At 35.7% G+C, this 6,130-nt stretch overlaps 1 protein-coding gene across 1 annotated transcript in view; it reads right to left on the bottom strand.

The window, feature by feature from the left end:
• The window catches only part of LOC127808340 (NADH dehydrogenase [ubiquinone] 1 beta subcomplex subunit 2), a 40,567-nt gene extending 34,437 nt beyond the window's left edge, over positions 1-6,130 (bottom strand). The window contains exon 1 of the mRNA XM_052346847.1: positions 5,965-6,130. The gene's annotated coding sequence lies outside the window, so the exon portion shown is untranslated. The remainder of the gene's footprint in view (positions 1-5,964) is intronic.

Genomic DNA, 6,130 nt, shown 5'->3' with positions numbered 1-6,130 from the left:
AAAAATGACACGATTGAATCGATAATTTACTCAGTCAACTCAATGGGTTTCCCAAATGCCCCATCAAAATATTGTAAGATTGTACTCCCTTGGGTTTTGGTGGAAGATCATCCTTTGTTATGTGATTAAATATCATTAAAAACAAGGCTTCACTTGTTTTCTCTTCTCTAGTTGAGAATTCCAACCCTATCGCCGTGAAGGAAAAATCGGATTATGCAAGGGGAGCTGGGGTGGGTAAAACAGTACTTATTATGGAATTGATTAACGATATTGCCAAAGAAATCGTTTTGAATCAATATAAAATTGGAAAATTGTTTCTATTTTGTTTGATTATTTCTTTTATTTTGTAATTGTATCAAATCCATTTTCTATTTTAAAATGAACAAATCTTTTGGTAATTTGTAAAAAACTTTTTCTTTATTAAATTCGAATTAGAAGACAAGAACAAAAGAAGAAAAGAGGAAGAATGATAAAATCAATTATCATACGCATCTATCATGCCAAAAGATAAATAAGTCCATTTATTTTGTTCTTCATTCCTTTTATTATATACATACTCACTTAGATATATACCTCGATCTATATTAATTAGAATTATAATTTAATAATTAGAATATAAATATAATAATTCACCCGGAGTTCACTCCCAGAAATATAGCCATTCTTGCCCCCTCACATCAATCCTGCAAGCCTCTTATTCCAAGAGTGATTGTTTTTTGTCCTTGAGGTGGCCCCTCAAGGTCATGATTCAACCAATATTAGTCATAGTGGGGTTATAACAACAACATATCCAGCCTTTATGTGGGGTCAGCTACATGAATTCTAGACTTCCATGTATTTATGTCTTTTGTCATATCTTCATTTAGACCCATACACTTCATATCAAACTTTAATGTCTCTCCCAAAGTCTTCTTGGATCTGCTTCTACCTCTTTTTTAGCTAATTGTTCCATTTCATCAATTCTTCTCACATAAGCGTCTCTTGGTTTTCTACTCACATGACCAAACCATCTTAGTCTAGTCTCTCTCATCTTTTCCTCGATTGGCACTACTCCTACCTTATTACGAATAACCTCATTTCTAATTTTATCTTTTCTTGTATGGCCGCACATCTATCTTAGCGTCCCCATCTCCGCTACGATCGTCTTTTGTTTATACTGGTATTTGACCACCCAACATTCTGATCCATACAACAAAACTGGTCTTACAGTTGTCCTATAGAATTTTTCTTTCAGTTTTAATGAAATTTTACCATCACATAACATCCCCGATACATTTCTCCATTTTAGCCAACCTGCCTTAATTCTATGCGTGACATCCTCATAAATTTCTCCATCTTTTTTAATTACTGATCCAAAATATCGAAAATGCTCTTTTCTTTGTATGATTTGGTCTTCCAATTTTATTATAACATCCTTCACCCTTGCATTCTTACTAAATTTACATTCCATATATTTTGTTTTCCTTCTACTTAATTTAAATCCTTTAGATTTTAAATTATTTCTCCACGACTCAAGCTTAGTGTGCACTCCCTCTTTTGGTACATCCACCAACAATATGTCATTTGCAAATAGCATACACCATGGCCTCTATCTGGATGTGTTTAGTGCGTTCATCCATTACTAAAGTAAATAAATATGGACTTAGTGCAGAACCTTGATGCAGTCCCATTGTAATTTTAAACAATTTAGTATCCCCTCCACATGTTCTGACCCCTGTCTCTGCACCATGATACATGTCCTCAAGGGCTTGTATATAGGCTATTCGGACTCCCTTTTTCTCTAAAACCCTCCATAATACTTCTTTAGGGACCCTATCATAGGCCTTTTCTAGATCTATAAACACTACATGCAGGTCCTTCTGATCCCGATACCTTTCCATTAGGTGCCTCAATAGGTATATAGCTTCCATTGTTGACCTACCAGACATGAAACCAAACTGATTTTCCGAGACATCTGTTTCTTTTCTGAGCCTCTGCTCTATTACTCTCTCCCAGAGTTTCATGGTAGCTCATTAACTTAATTCTTCTGTAATTTTCACAATTTTGAACATCTCCTTTATTCTTGTATATAGAAACCAAAGTACTCTTCCTTCACTCATCTGGCATCTTTTTTGATTTAAGGATCTCGTTAAATAATTTCGTTAGCCAGGAGATGCCCTCTTCTCCCATGCATTTCCATGCTTCTATTGGTATATTATCCAGTCTCATTGCTTTATGATTTTTTTATCTTTTTTAATACTTGTCTTATTTCTTTTGAACTTATGCGTCGATAAAATATATAGCTCACGTTCCCTTCGGAGTTACTAAGATGTCCTAACCTAACTCTTGTATCCCCAACATCATTGAATAATTTTGTGAAATACTCCTTCCATCTCTCCTTAATCGCTCCCTCATTCACTAATACATTTTGCTTTTCATCTTTTATGAATTTCACTTAGTTTAGATCCCTTGTTTTTCTCTCTCTTACTTTAGCTAATTTATATGTATATTTTTCTCCATCTTTTGTATCAAGTCGTCTATATAGATTCTCATATGTTTTTTACCTTGCTTCACTAACAGCTCTTTTTGCTGCATTTTTCGCTTCTTTACAATTTTTCAAGTTTTCTTCATTGTTGCACTGATATACAGCCTTATAGCAAGTTTTCTTATTTGTAATTTTCAATTATACCTCTTCATTCCACCACCAAGATTCCTTAAGGTTTGGAGCTCTACCATTTGTCCCTCCAAGGACTACCTTTGTCGTGCTTCTCAGGGTATAGCCATTTCCCTTCACATTTGGTTTGCCTGTTCTTCTCCATTCCATTCCTTTCTACCCCTTAATTTTTCTTTGAAGATTAATTGTTTCTCCTCTTTTAAATCCCACCACATAATTCTTGAATTTTGTTTTATGTGATTTTTTCTCTTCCAATTTCTAACTTGGACGTCAAGTACCAAAAGTTTATGTTGAGTAGTCAAACACTTCCCCAGTATCACCTTACAATCCCTACAACATAACCGATCCTCTTGTCTCATGAGTAAATAATCTATTTGGATGCTTGATATGATATTTTTATATGTGATTAAATGTTCGTCCCGTTTTTTGAAACTAATATTGGTTATGATGAGCCCATATGCCATAGCAAAATCTATAATAGACTTACCCTCATTATTAATTTTTCCGAATCCATACCCTCCATGTACCTCTCTATAGCCATTTCCGTCTCTACCCACGTGGCCATTTCCCTCTAGATCCTCCCAGAATTTTGCTTTTATCTCCTCACCTAACCCCACTTGTGGTGCATATGTACTAAAGATATTCATAGTCATTCTTCCTAAACCAACTTTCCTAATTAATCAATTATCTTTTGAAAATTCAAGGGTACAATCTTCTTTATTTCTTTTATCTAATTTCTTGACACTAACAACTCCTTGCACCCCATATTTTACCTTCCTATTCGAGTTAGATATCATTTTCCATGGATGAATGCATAATGGATAGCAAAGCTATAAACCCACGATATCCATCAATCGATCATCGACACATAAGAGACAGGGGTGAACGACCATTCAACCCAATCGATGTATTAAGTGACCTAGGGTCTTTAGAGGGTACATCTATCCATGTTTGGTCTTCAAATATTATCATCATTTTTTCCTCATATTCTTCCTTAACCGAGATCAACCCTTGTTGGTATTTGGCTTTTTTTGCCGAAATGATTTTCGCAACCCCTCTAGCCAAGATCCTGTCGATATCTCTCTACTTTTGTCACCCTTTAGCCACAACTTCCTCATCTAGGAACTCCCATTTTTACACCCAAGATATCCAATAATGTATATAATCACAAGTAAATGTCCAATTAACATCACATCATCATGCCTCTAGATCAAACAATACCTAGAAAGATTTGTAGCAATTTTACATACAAACACTATCACCAAAAATATTCAGCATGCTCTAACTAGTGAAATACATGTTTGCCTATATTAGATAGGTTTATCAACTTCACATGTTTCATAACTGGATAGAACTACTTCCTCATGATTGCCTTACAATCCACTCCTCTCTCCTCTCTAATAATAAGGCCTTCACAACATTTATAACGTAACAACTATAAACACCAACATAAGTGCGACAAAATATTTTTATGTTTACAAGGCGTCTGCAATGTCCCAAACCAATCTTATGTTGTCACATGTTTGTGATAAGGGTAAACTTGTAAATATATTTAACAAAGTTTACATATTTATTTACAAGTTTAACCTTATCATGAACATGTGGCAGCATATGACTCTTTTGGGGCACATTGACGTGGTGTAATGCTTTGTCACACACGTGCACCTACACACGTAAAGTACGTAAAAATGTACCCATTTATCCCTTACAATGATCCTATCCACCTCCCATACTTGGGCAAATTTCCACTATTTAGACCATTGTAATTAATTCCCCTTTTTAATTTTAATGTCATATCATGACCAATTTTCCTTAATGAAGAACTAAATTGGGGTATTTAACACAAGTTGTTACAAGTCTTACTTTTCTTGATTTATTTACATAATTTGGAGCTCATTCCATGTTTAGTACACTTTGTATATGCATAAAACTTTCATTTTTTTCTTGTCAATGCATTTAAATGTAAAATATTTTAAAACAAGTCACTAGTTAACAACACTTGGCTCATGTTGGCACTCACCTTAACTTCAATTTGTTACATAGTCACCATCCTTATCCCCCTAAGCAACCCATTCTGAAATCTTCTAACTTTATAATGATTCTGAATCTATTTTACTATCCTTTAAAATAGTTGAATTGAGTTGAGGAATGCAATGTAAATGTCTAGGACAAGAAATCCTATATACAGAAAAAATTATTGAAAAAGCTTGAAATTGGTACTTGAAACATTATAACCCTAAAAAAATTAAAACAAGACAGGTCCTGGACATCATCATACAACAACATGTGAGCATCTAACCAAAATATAGACACTAAATTAATGCCTTAAAAATGGGTTTTCATGTTGCACTAGGACTCTGTCCACATAAATTCCATTCTCTTCCCCCTATGTTAAGTTTAGAAAGAAGATTTGTGAAAAGCAAAGCAAAGGAAAACAACGTATAGTAACTGCATTCCCCAATGACAATTCTACAAATAAATAAAGATCCACTAATCAGTTGCTTGCATACAATAACTGCATTTCTCAAAAACAATTTTACAATCATATTCTGACAAGTGACAAGACTTTAGAAGCATTCTGAATTAATATGTTTTTCTAATAACACATTGTGAGGAATGAATCAACTCGGGCTGTTATATTCAAAAGTCTGATCCCATCAAATTTTGAAGATTGAATCACCCAAATGGTGACACACAAGTACATTTCAAAAATTTACCCTATACCAACAGTTGAACTGTTCACAAACATTGCTGCTAACAATACAAAAACTGAATATGAACTGAAATAGTCCCGTAAATATCAAAATCTTTCCAAGCTGGACCACCTTAGGATGCGAATAAGCAGCTCATTTGAACTCAGCCACAACGAAGAAACAGAGGACAAAATCCCTAATCAGCTAGCAAACAAAGAACCCGTAACCCCATAATAAAATCAACTCCGCCTAAAGAGGGTGGTCCTTGATCAATTGCACAATCAACAAGTCGAAACCCAAGCAAGTAACTACCTATACAATAGCGAAGCATTCAAAATTGGCCCCCACTTGTGCTGAGGAGCCCTAGCACAGACAAACTCGCAGATCTGAGGCCATAGTGAGCATTCATCATTCGAAACAGACACACAAGCCGGCATGAATCAATAATAGAAATCACGCAAGCACATATATATACAGGGAGAGGGTTGGGCGGGTAGTTACCACATAACAGCACACAAGCCCTTTCCAGTGACGACATGCCAGCGCTTTGGATGATGCAGAGTCACGCCCTTGTAGGACGTGCTGTGTCCATGTCCTCCTCCTCCCATCTTTATCCGCCTCTCTCTCTCTCTCTCTCTCTCTCTGCGAAATCCTTCGCTGGTTTGTCCGACTTGAATCGATCAAAGAAAAAGCGACCGATGTATGTGTTTTAAGGGATGCAGGCGAGCAGTGAGTGGGACGGCTGGGCTTGGAGCCGTGTCAAATCCAGAAAGGCCCGGCCCCG

The sequence above is a fragment of the Diospyros lotus genome, chromosome 8 (genome assembly GCF_014633365.1).
Source record: "Diospyros lotus cultivar Yz01 chromosome 8, ASM1463336v1, whole genome shotgun sequence".
NCBI classification, from domain to species: domain Eukaryota; kingdom Viridiplantae; phylum Streptophyta; class Magnoliopsida; order Ericales; family Ebenaceae; genus Diospyros; species Diospyros lotus.
This window is presented reverse-complemented; position numbering and strand designations above follow the sequence as displayed.